The 13,136-nt window shown below is 39.3% G+C and overlaps 1 protein-coding gene across 28 annotated transcripts in view; it reads left to right on the top strand.

The window, feature by feature from the left end:
* Nucleotides 1-13,136, top strand: part of NRXN3 (neurexin 3) — a 1,580,128-nt gene that overhangs the window by 223,770 nt on the left and 1,343,222 nt on the right. Inside the window, exon 1 of one of the 28 annotated variants that reach the window (XM_084791324.1) lies at nucleotides 11,948-12,037. The exons of 26 other annotated variants lie outside the window; for them this stretch is intronic. The gene's annotated coding sequence lies outside the window, so the exon portion shown is untranslated. Of the gene's footprint in view, nucleotides 1-11,947; nucleotides 12,038-12,178; nucleotides 12,343-13,136 lie in introns of those variants that run through there. One more of the 28 variants, XM_084791323.1, reaches the window with a different exon arrangement.

The following is a 13,136-nucleotide window of genomic DNA, read 5'->3' as shown; positions in this document are numbered from 1 at the left end:
GCCACGCCTTCTGTCTCCTGAGCTTCAGGAGATTCTAGGTTTTCTTCTGTACTCAGTTACTCCTTCAGTGGTACTTGTAATAGTTGTTATTGTTTTGAAGTACAGACTAATAACTACTACAGAAGGCTACCCTTCATTATTCTTTTTTTTTTGTGTGTGTGTGTGCACATGACTTTAAAACTTCAAGTGCTTGTTGATCTTTATTGTGCTAATTTTAACACATGGTTTGTTAAACTGTACCTCAGATTCCTAATGTAGTTGACCACTTACTTTTATAAAAAATCTTTTATTGGAATATAGAGATACTCTTTATTCTCTATCACATTTCCTGACAATGGCCATGCTGAATACCTTGACAGAGATTATTAAGGAGTTACAAGGCCTGAACACACCCAGATTACATTTTATGGTGGCGCACACCTTTAATCCCAGCACTCGGGAGGCAGAGGCAGGCGGATTGCTGTGAGTTCGAGGCCAGCCTGGTCTACAAAGCGAGTCCAGGACAGCCAAGGCTACACAGAGAAACCCTGTCTCAAAAAACCAAAAAAAAAAAAAAAAAAAAAAAAGAAAGCTTGCCAACTTCTAACAAGAGGAGTCCAAGTATTCAGGACACCAATGTTAAAGGTCTAGGAGAACAGACTTCTTGGGATGCCATGCATTTCACACAGGACCTTTGCTACTGGTTCTAGCTTACTGCATCTTTATCTTCTTCCTAGTGACACAAGATTAATGACAGAGGGAAATCTTCCATCTTCAGCTGGATTCTCACTAGCTGTTGAATGAGAAGCATTTCTTCCTATTCCAGCTCCTCTCTACAGCTATGAACACTTGGGAGTTACCATTATGCACCATTAGCCTACGCAGAATACACATGGAAATCTACAACTTGAAAGAAAGCCTTCTTACTGTTGGTTGAGTGTATCAGGTATTCTGACCATCTCTTCACTATTACTCTCCACTGATCCAGGGCTAAGAGAAGCCAGTCATGTCTGGACTATTGGACATGGCCTATGATAGGAGCATCTGAGACACTTTGATGGAAGAAGGTCCAAAGAGTATGAGCTCATAAAAGGCAACCGAGGTCACTAAGAAGGTTAATACCTTAAGTGTGTGAGCATATCTGAAAGAGGCTGGTGACCTTTCTCTGTGACAGGTGTGGGCTCCGTGCTCATAGAGCACTTACAGGGAGCTAAAGTGGGCCTTTTATGGATTTAAAAATAATTGAATAACCATATCTCCACAAGGACAGACACTATCCTGCAGAGAACACACAAGCTTTTGTTGGGTTGTTTATTTTTGTGACAGTTTTGAAACCCTGTCATGCCCTGCTAGGAAGTACTAGTCTTCAATTTCTGTGGTCTGAGTTGAACTTTCATGTACACAGCAAGGAGCTGTGTAGTTTGCTGTATCTAGGCAGAATTGCAGGGGAGGCAGGCAAGAAAAATCCCTTAAAAAGTTGCAAGAAAATAGTGTGTGTATGCATGAGGGTGTGTGTACACATGAAAAAGAGAAAGAAGATAAAAAAAAAAAAAACACCAGTCTTTTAAAGAGAGACATGCATATTTTCTGGTATATTAAGAATGTTTAAAAAATAGACTAGGTGAAATCCAATACATTAAAAAAAACTATTTTTATACCAAGCAAGGTTTGAGAAAAAACATTTTTAATAGTTTTTATTCTCAGAAAGGAAGAATATCATTTTTCCAGAATCAAGATATTTTCTTCTTTCACACTATGTAAGATTGATTAAATTAAGGGCATGAAAGAGTGTGTTGAAGGGAGACAACCTGGGAGACGGGAAGTCAAGAACCAGGGCCAAGTGGGTGTGAACAGAAAGGAAAAGAGGGCACAGTAGGAGCAGAAATGAAAATGAAAGCATCTCAAAGACCCGCTAATAAGAGCTGGAGTTTGACGATGGTCTTTCAAAAGTTCAGACACAGAAGTCACTGTGTGCTCACATTGTAAGCTGTGCCACTGGCTTTAAGGGTGGTTCTGCTACCCAAGAGTCCACTGTGCAGATGTTACCACTTGAGGCTTGGCGCTACTGAACATCCGGGTTCACTGACATTTGTGCTGCTTACTGAAAACAGTTACAACGCATATTCCCTGGGGACACTGACCCTAAGCGAGAAGCTGAACTTACAGCCGTGCGAGTCCCTCCTCCTGACTGGCAGGCATTCCATGCTGTTGAACTTTCTGATAGAATGGAATGACTGACTGACTTCTTAGATTTTAAAGGAAACTAGAATGCTGACTCATCGTCTAAGATGGTGGGCTGTATAGTCGGGGTCTCGGTTTGAGTATTGTGCAAGCTGTGTTCCTTTACGAAAGTTTACTCTGAGTCTGTAAATGACAACGGTCAAAATGCCTTTTTGTAATACACTGGGGCTATCATTATTATTATTACTTGTAATAGTTTCTACATTTTCTAAACAAGTGTCATTCTGGAAGAAGTGGTAATTTACATTACAAATTCTTGCAAGAACACCCTTGAAGTTAGAAAAGTGAAGTGAAATAAAGTCATTTAATATCAGTTACCTACTAGTTAATTTCAGGTCAAAAGATTCACAGAGGATAAAAAAAAATTTTTTTAAGGATAAAGCTTTATTACCGTAAGATACCTTAGCATTTGAAGTAAAAAATGTAGATGATTTACTTTTATTGGAAAGCAAGGCCAAGTATTAAATCAGTCTTGTTCAACCCAAGCCTAGTTGTAGTCCCTAAAGTGTTCTAAAATAGCCGGAGAAGGGTGGGTTAGATTGGTTTTACCTTTGTGAGTCGGAGGACCAAAGATGAGTTATATAGGCTAGAAACTGCTTTTCTAAGTTCACTAATCCATCGAAAAGAGAGACTGCCATTCAGTGCCCGTGCCTCGCAGAGGCCCATCACAGAGAATGCAAGGGAAAAAGACTCAACCAGCGAAATAATGAGGGAAAATAGGTGAAAGTTCTTGTTTACTTAAAAAATTAAATGTTTTATTTTGCAAGAATTACATGTCTGAATGAAGTTATAAGAAATAATGCATGGAGATACTGTGTGTCCTTTACTCATTTTCCTTTATAGCAACATGGAACAAAGTGGATGCACAGTTCCCTCACTAGGAAAGGCAGAGAGTTCTGCAAGCCTTTCTCAAGTTGTCCGTGGTAGACCCACCCACTTACCTTATACCTCACTCCCTACTTAAACCCAGGAAAGTACTAATCTGCACTCCGTTTCTGTAGTTTCGTTATTGCAAAATTCTGCATACGTGAAATCATGTCTTAAGCAAACTTCAGTTTTAGCTTTATTCACTTAGTAAAATATATATCACAGCTTATTCCACCACTCACCTGTTAAAGGATACCAGCATTATTTTCATGTCTGGCTATTATGGAAAAAGCTGCTGCCAATGTTTGGGCACACTTTCTCATATGTACACACAGTAGCACACTTGCTACTAATTGTGTATTTAGTTTTTCTTTTCTTTTCTTTATTTAAGTGAAACAACAGGAGCGTTTTCCAGGGGTCCTGACAGCAGTTCCTGGAGGGTCTGTGTGGTGGACTTCTTTCAGTCACGGCATTTTGGCTGTACGCATTCATATCTTATTATAGCATTGTGACAGATGTGTAGTGAAGTCTCACTGTGGTCTGCGGTTTCAATGCATGTTTCTCTCAGTCACTAATGATGTGGAATGTGTTTTCTTGCACTTATTTGCTGTCTGTGTGCTGTCTTTAGTGAACTGCGTGGTTGACTCTTCTCCTTGCCTCAGTGAGTTAAAACAAACAAACAAACAAACAAACACTGAACTGAGAGTTTTTTTTTTAATTTATTTTTGTATTTTGTTAGATGTGTGGCTTGCAGGTACATTGCCCCATTCTGTAGCTTGTCTTTTCATCCTCTTAATAGGACCTCTTGAGAAGAAAGAGTATAACTTCAATGCGGACCACTTTGTGAATGTTTCTCTTACTGACTGTGTTATCGTTGTCAAGAACTCTTCACCAGGGATGGCATCTTCGAGGGTCTCACCTGTATTTTGTTCCTAAATAAGTTACACTTGTAAATTCTTCTTAAGTTAGTGATGCATTTGAGGGTAATTTTAAAATATAATTTAATTAATTTATTCAGATTACAACTCAATTGTTATCCCATCACTTGTACCCTCCTATTCCTTCCTCCTCCCTCTTTCACCCTATTCCCCTCCCCTAGGTCTATGATCAAGGGTGAACTCCTTCCCCACTATATGGCCATAGGCTATCAAGTCTCATCTTGGTAGCTTGCCTATTCTTTCTCTGTGTGCCACTGGGCCTCCCCACCAAGGGGACGTGTTCAAATATGGGGCACCAGATTTCATGTGCGAGTCAATCCCCACTCTTCACACAACTGTGGAGAATGTCCTGTCCTTTGGCTAGATCTGAGCAGGGGTTCAATGTTTACTGCTTGTATTGGCCTTAGTTGGTGCAGTAGTTTGAGCAAAATGCCTTGGACCCAGATCTGCCCATCATGATGTTCTTATAGGTTTCTAGGACCCTCTGGATCCTTCTATTTCCCCATCTCCTACATTTCTCTTGCCTAGAGTCCTAATAGGATGTCCTCACATCTATCCCAATCTCCTAATAAGTGAAGACTTCCACGGGACATGCCTTTTGGACTAGTGCCCAATTATAAGTGAGTATATACCATGTGAGTCTTTCTGCTTCTGGGTTAACTCACTCAGTATGATCATTTCTAGTTCCATCCATTTGTCCACTTATTTCAGGATTTTTTTGTTTTTAATAGCTGAGTAGTAGTCCATGGTATAATTTTTATGAAAATATCACACATAGGTTGAAATTTAGTTTTTGTCTGAGAACTACTGTGATTGAAAAGTTAATTTTTCTCCACTAATGCTTTTTAAGCCTTTGCTCAAAATTTTGTTGAGCCAGCCAATGATGGCACCTGATTTTAATTCCAGCACTCAGGAGGCAGAGGCTTTCTACATGTTCAAGGCCAGCCTGGTCTACAGAGTGAGTTTCAGGACAGCTAGGTCTAATTTTTTAGCTATACATTCCTGTGTGTCTCCACGTAACATTGTCCAGCAGTGTTTATTAATTTATTATACAATAAAGTTTGTTATACAGCAAGTTATAAAGTAAAGTTTGAATAGGGTGCTGGCTTTCTTTATTTCAATATTATTTTCAATATTTCAATATTATTTTCAATACTTCTTTTTCCATTCTATAACTATTTTAAAGTAATCTGGTTTGTATTTATATAAAAAAATACTGCTCCTGTGTCAACAGATATCACATTAAACCTGTGTACTATTGTGTGATAACTGGCATGTTTAGTGTGTTGGGTTTTTACCCATGAACATAGTATGTCTCAATATATTAGGAGCTTCCTCAATAATTTTCATCAACGTCGTGTGTTTTCCAGCATACAAGTCCTGTTAGACTTTCTTAACATTTTCAGCAGTTACAAAATAATATGTTTTTGCTATCTACATATCATTGTTAGTATACAGAAGTATAATTAACATCTACACACATATTTTGTCTTCTGTAATCTTACTAAACTCATGTAATTTCTACTTAGAAAATTTCTACTTAGAAATCACATCTTTGGGAGAGCTTTCTTCTAAAACCATCAAGGTCTGATTGCCAAGTCCATCCTGGGTAGAATTTTCATTGGGAATTTGAGTTTCTAATGCATAAGTGACTCGATAGGTAAATGAATTTGTAATATCAAGTGATGGTTTGTGGCTGTTATTTATTTACTTAAATAATTGGTTGATTTAGTTTAAATTGTTGTACTTATTTTCTAAAATTGCCTATAATGTTCATTTATTTTTCCTTTTGACATCTTCCAGGGTTGTATTGACATCTCCTTTTTTCATTCTCAGTGTTGGTCACTTGTATCCTTTCTCTTTGTCAGTATTTCAAGAGATGTTTTAATTGTGTTGATTCTTGAGCTAATTTTGTTGTTGTCTCATTCATTTTCTAGAATGACATTTTGTTTTTACTTTGACTAGTCGTTGATTTTCTCTTTAGTCTTTCTTCTCCATGGAATTTATTTTTAATCTTGAGATGCTTTTGTCACCTCATTTTAGTATGATTTAGTGTGGCATTTCCTATATGCCTATAATGTGTTTTTATCATATATACCCAATATTCTCCCTTGTATTCTTCTACTTCCAATTATCTCCATTTTCTTATTTAATTTAGATTATTGATGTGAGCCATGTGATTTGCAATTAGTATTACACATTTCCTTTTCTGGACATTTTCTTTAGTGGTGTAGACATTGGTAAGTTGTCCATGCTCCTGGAAGTAATGTTTTGCCCATATTTCTGAAAGACAACCTAATTAAACTCATTGGGAGGCCAAATTAATTAATTAATTAATTAATTAATTAATAAGTCATGAAAATAGAAGTGAGACTCTTTGGGAAGAAAATGGGGATCAAGGGACATAAAGAGATACAAGGGAGAATATTTGGGGTAAATATGGTCAAAATACACTATATGGATATATGAAACATCATACTGAAACCCATTTTTTACATTTAATTAATATATGCTTTAAAAATAAAATTACTTCTTAAGATCCCTTTCTTTGATGCAACATGTATTTTATATGGTATGTATTATTTTCCTCCATTGGAGTATATTATTTGTTATTCTTGAGCCTTTTGTATATCATGTGTTATTTTGATATAAATTGATTAGTTCAAAATTATTTTTAATTGCTTTCATCATTTCTTTCTAATTTAGTTAAGTGTCTAGTTGGAAAATACTCTGTATGGTATCATTTAAAAAAACTGTTGGGCTTCTGTTTTATGGGTTATATTGGTATATACAATATAAATTTGAAAATATGTATTACTCTTGGGTAAAGTGTTCAATAAAAGAGAATTAAATATTCTTGGCTGATGGAATTGTTCTGCATTCTTGTAGATTTTTGTCTCATTGTCATATCAGTTGTTGATGCTGGGGTATGAAACAATAAATGGTGCATATATTCTCTAATGTATAAAAACAACACAAAAGGTAAAGGCCTAATATTTAAATAAAGAAGAATGGCAATCTCAATTTAAAAACATGACCCAACTATATGCTTTCTATAATGCAATAACTTGTAGTGAAATGGCATGAGCAGGGCAAAATTAAAATTATAACATGACAATGTTAATTGGAAGAAATCTTGAGTGGCACTGTAGTATCAAATAAGTTAGACTTAAGATAAAATAGGGAGAATTATTATATGACAACAAAAAGAGTTAATCTATCAAGATTATGAATCTTGAATGAATCAGGTATGAATATATATATATATATATATATATATATATATATATATATATATATATATATATGAGTGTTTTGATAACAAAACCAAATGAAGTTAGAGACTTCAGACCCCAGCAGCAACAACTGATGCTTGTTAAAAAGGACAATTGCGTCTCATCATCTTCCCTGAGGTAGAGGTCTATACCCTTGCTTTGAAAAACATTTGATAATGTATTTGATAAATGACAGATTGCTTGATGACAGGGTTGACTTGATGAGTGCAGATAAGATTCCTAGGGAGCTTTGCAGGGTATATAGGACTGACAGCTCTCCTACTCTGGTGGATGAGAACTTTCATTTCTATATCCTATTTATTTCTCCTAATATCTTTGATTTTTTTTTCTTAGCACTAGCCTGAAAGTTCTCTGAAGTATTGTATGACATTGAACTTTTTAAAATTAAAAAAATTATTTAATTAATTTATTCCAATTACATTTCAGTTGTTTTCCCTTCATGTGTATCCACCCGTTCCTCCCTCCCTCCTGCTTTCACCCTATTCCCCTCCCCTAGGTCTGTGACCTAGGGGCACCTCCTCCCCCACTGTATCTATCTGTCTATCAAGTCTCATCTTGGTAGCCTGCTTATCTTTTCTCTGAGTGCCACCAGGCCTCCCCACCACAGGGAAGTGGTCAAACGTGGGGCACCAGAGTTCAATGACATTGAGCTTTTAACTGCTTTCTTGTGAACCCCTACTTAGCTGGACTGCACTGACAATAACTGGCTGTGTTAATATAGGCTATCTTCACAATTATTTACGTTTACTCTTCACTCTACCCACTTCTTGGTGTTGTGGATTCTTGGGAAATCCATGTGACTGTTATGGTCATGGTCTTCAATTTCCTGTGTCACAGATAGTTGCAGCCATTGAATGTTCTATTCCATTGGTATAGAGTAGTCAAAAGAGGAAAAATGCAAACCAGGAGAGACATTCTTTCTTCTGGACACGAACCGTTACAGAGAGAAATTAGAATTAGATCCAACTAGTGGGATTTTCTTTTAGAAGCATTCCTTTAGACCGCACCCATTGCCATTTAATTTTAAGATATGAGAAATGAAAAACAAGTAATTACTTTTTTCTCAAGTGGCATAGAAACCACTGCAAAAGAGTTTCTCTCTTCTCCTGGGAATATTGAAAGCCATGGAAGAAACAAACACATTTTTCTTTAAGATAAACTTTTCTCAGTGTGGAAAAGATAAACCAATTTTCTGTTGTTTCTTAGCCTTGGAACTAAAGTACAAGGGTCCCCTCATCTCCTTCCGTCCCAAGGCAACAGGGAAAAGGCAGAGTGACTGTCCTGAAGTTTTAGTCATCTCCAAACTGAATCTGACTTGTCTTCTGTGATCTGGCAGCATTTTTGCTGGCAGTGCCTCTAGAACCTGAATTCAGCACTGGCAGCAGTTTTATAGTCTTTAGCTTTAGAGACAGACTTTAGAGTGACTTTACCTAGTCGTCAGTCTGTCAACTCTGAAACATTTCCTTCATTTCCTGGGATGATGAACTCTCAAAGATGTGCTAGAAAAAAAAATTTATGGACCAAAGAATGCTTAAGGGGCCTGGGCTCCAATGAGCAGATGACTGTTCTTGAGCTATTTACTGGGCATACCTGCTCTTTCCCTGGATATCATAATTTATAATCATGGTGGGATTAATATAAATGCTGGTCTCTGACTTCTTTTCTTTTCTTCCTCCCCCTGTACCCTCACTGCCATTGACTCCAAGGATGAGGTCTTACCTGTTGTTCTGTGGTTACTAGTGATGGATTGTCATGGAACATCATCACCATATTCTGGTCTGCGTTGTACCTTTCCCCAAACTGATGATTAAAGCTGTCTGTGTTCATTTGTAAAAGAATATGAGACTAGATCAAGCCCAGGGCTTCAGAGACACACTCACCGACCCCCCCACCCCCACCCCCAGACTTCTGCAGCCACCTGGGTAATTTGTAAACAACAGAAATTTGCATACTGCTGTTCAATTAAGTTACCAGGAGAATCAGTGTCTGGGGAAGGCCACAACGATTACAACATCATTCTCAGATCCTCTTTTGTAAGATGCTAATCCATTCCTGAGGGTGGAGCTTTCCTGGCTTAGTCACTTCTCAAGAGTTAATACAAGCAAAAATGGAGATTACATTTCAATGTGGATTTTGGAAGGGTACAAGCTTGAAAACCAAAACAAAGGGAGGCTCTCCTGTCTCTTGGCTTGCACAGATAGCCTGTATCTGGAAATAGACCACTTTTGAACTAGTATGAAGCTAACTGGCTCACCTGAAGATTAAACTGGTAACTCATACCTAACTCCAACTCATTGAGTAAGCTAATCAGCATAGTCCTGAGCTAATGAGCAGTGCCCAAAGGAAGACTCAACCAATCAGCATAGTCATTACTTACAGGTGGTTAGTTTGGAAAGGTCTTAAGGTCTCGGTCAGGTTAGAGTGCCGAGTTGTAGAGGCTGGACCAGATCCCTAGTTTCCTAGATCTGAATACTATATAGCAGCTTAAAGACAGCGTTGGACCTGTTAAAATGGTGCTTCTGCCTTAAAGCACGTAGCGAGTGATGGATCATTGGGAGGATGATGAAGTTCTGTGCGCGGCGAGGTTTATTATACATCGTACGCCGTGTGCTCTGCACCACTGACCTGCTTACAATCAATGCGTGTTCTTCTGAATATTGATAAGATGAGGGATGTGGTACGTTCTGTCTGCCCTGAGGACACTGCGCGTATGAATAAGCTAACATTTTGAAGAAAAGGTTTATAAGCAGGGCTTTCCACTTGAGAGCCAGAAAGGTCTGAATTAGTAAAACGTCAGAATAAGTAATTGCTCAGAATTTTAAAAACCTCACATTCAACAGCGAGAACCTTCATCAATGAGAAGAGCAATTTATTAAAAGTGGGTTAGGAGATCCATTTGTTGAGTATATATGATGGCTCATAGGAAATTTGTATTTATATGAATTTTAATCAAGAAGGTCCAGTTCTAAGTGTTCAGTAGTAGTTTCTTATTATGAGGAACTTGCCTGATTTTTTGGAGATCTCAGTCCCATGAGTATATCTTAGTCGGCCTTTTGTACAGCAGAGGGACGCTCTGAAGTTGATCCACACACAAATGGCCATAGAATTTAAATATAAAACATAGAAAGGACTTAGTGGTTCACTATGAGCATATGTTCAATGGGGTGAAACATGACAGGTAAAATGTCTGAAATGATTGATGTATAGCTTCCAATCCTGAGAGACCCTTAGTACCCTATTATCATGGACAGGTAGGTTGCCTTGTGTCTCTGAAATGCTATGTGCTCATTTCTAACAATAGGAGAATAACTGTCCTGGCTAGTTTTATGTCAATAAGCTAGAGTCATCAGAGAAGAGGGAGCCTTAATTGAGAAAAATGCCTCCATAAAGTTGGACTGTAGGCAAGCCCATGGGGCATTTTCTTAATTAGTGGTTGACGGCCATGGCCCGGCCCATTGTGAATGGTTCCATCCCTGTGCTGATGGTCCTGGGTTCTATAAGAAAGGAGGCTGACCAAGCCATGGCGAGCAAGCCAGTAAGCACCACCTCTCCAAATGTCAGCTCCTGCCCTCAAGATCTTGCCCTGTTGAGTCCTGAGATCCTTCAAGATAAACAGTAACAGAAGTATAATCCAAATAAACCCTTCCCCTGCCAAGTTACTTTTGTCATGGTGTTTCACCATAGTAACAAAAATCTTAACTAAGAAGATAATCAAAAGCCAGGCGTGGTGGCGCACACCTTTAATCCCAGCCCTTGGGAGGCAGAGGCAGGTGGATTGCTGTGAGTTCACGGCCAGCCTGGTCTACAAAGTGAGTCCAGGAGAGCCAAGGCTACACAGAGAAACCCTGTCTTGAAAAAGCAAAAAAAAAAAAAAAAAAAAAAAAATCAACCATTCATACCTCATAAAAGTACTGGGATTTTGGATGATGTAAGTCATGGGAAGTGCTGTGAACTGCACCTTACAATGGCATAAAGCTCAAGCACTTCTATTCTTAGTAAAATTAACACAACTAAGAAACAAGGGGAGATGATGCCTTTTCTTTGTGAGAGGTTACAGCTAATAACTGGGTCTATCTTTATTCATAGCACAGAATGACAGCTCCATATATAGTGTTTTACCTCCCTTTTTTCGGCTTCTTGTCTAAAGTAGGAAGAAATAGATGGCAGGTTCAAGGATATAAAAATATCCTTCCGAACTTTGTCTAACCCTAGCACTGGATGACTTAGGGCTTCTAGACAAGTCTGGAATAAATGGCTTCTGGACCCCCAGCATTTATTTTAGAATTATCCAAACATTGCCCGTTGCCTTGTGCCTGAGAACTGACCAATAGGAAGGAAGGAGCCGAGGCAACTGTTGCAATAGAAAGCTGCATTTTGCTCTGCCTTTTTACTTTGCTCACTGCAATAACAATGCAGTTTGGAGATGTCCTCTTCAGTCATGCACTCTGATCACAGCAGTTATTTAAGGGCTGTGGCTAACAGGAGAGTAGATATCCCTGGTATTTCCTAGAACAGAGCGCCCATTCTGGGAATCTTGGATCCATGTGACTTCCTGAGTCACTGAATCACACTAAGGCAGGGGATAGGTTTGTCATGACACAAGCCTGCAGATTCAGATAAATCCCTCAGGAGAGGAGGAGGAGGAGGCTGCTGAAGAGCCCTCTCTGCTGACCGAAGCTCCCAGCTATACACAAAACACCCTGTCCCAGGCTCCAGGTGTGTGCAGGTTTCTAATTGCCAGTGCTGCACTAAGATTTCAAAGGGTGAGAGAAGAGTTGCAAAATCACGAACACTGAGGGCGGTGTTAGTTAAGAAGAAGAAGGCAGCTTCCTGCACACTGTTGTAGGTGTTAGTGAGATTATCAATTGCTGCCTCCGGGAGAGACACGGGACTGGAGGGCTTGGGGAATGTGGTAGCCCCTCTCTTCCCTGCCTCTATCCCAGACTCCCAAGGTTATGCTTTCCCAGGGATCTGCACTCTGCACTTCCACTTCTGCAGTGAGATTAACTCAAGCTCGGCAGGTAAGTCTTTCAGCTCACCTTAAAGCAAAGGGTTTGTGAGCTGTGGTGGGGCTGGCTCTACCCCATCCTCTTTATATAGGGTGTGTTATCTTAGTACAAAAGTAGACTTTGGAAGTTTAAATGGGGGTGAGGAGGCAGGGGTTAGAAGGAGCCAGATGATGTACTTGGTTCTAAGAGAAGAGGGGGGTGGGGAGGGGAACCAAAAGAAGGAAAGAGACCCTGGCATTTTCTTTCTAACAAATCTTACTTTTTTTTTTCCTTGGAAATTCTGCCTGTAGGCTGATCCCTGGCTCGGGAACAGGGTCTCAGGCATGAATCATAACTGTAATGCTCTTCCCCCACCCCCTGTTTTTGGTTACCGCTGCATGAGAGCAGGCAGACAGAAGCAGGGTTGCACGCTGTCAATACTGGCTGCAGAACTCAATAAGCAGCCAGACAGGGAGCGAAATTGGAGGAGGCAGCTATAGATTTCTTAGGTTATTTCTCGTGAGTTTTTTAGAACTCGTGTGATCCAGGCTTGTCAGATACTATTTTGAGCTGGGCTGAGACAAACACATTCCCTTAGTGTAGCAGATGTTGTCTGCAGCCTCCCAATTTCCAGAGGCACCTGGTTGGTTGGCTTCCTTGTGGGGAGGGGGTGTCAAGGCAAGGGGCAAGGATGAGGGAATTAGAAAGTGTGTTGGGGGAAATGACAGTTCTACTGCTCTAGAACTCGGTAGGAATAACTGTAATTGTAGTTACTAGGACAGTGCTAATTTAGTTGGAGACCAGGAACTGTGCATTATTCAACGCAG

Source organism: Acomys minous (assembly GCF_964271855.1).
Source record: "Acomys minous genome assembly, chromosome: 8".
Taxonomy (NCBI): domain Eukaryota; kingdom Metazoa; phylum Chordata; class Mammalia; order Rodentia; family Muridae; genus Acomys; species Acomys minous.
The sequence above is the reverse complement of the archived record's forward strand: the minus strand, read 5'-3'. Positions and strand labels throughout refer to the sequence as shown.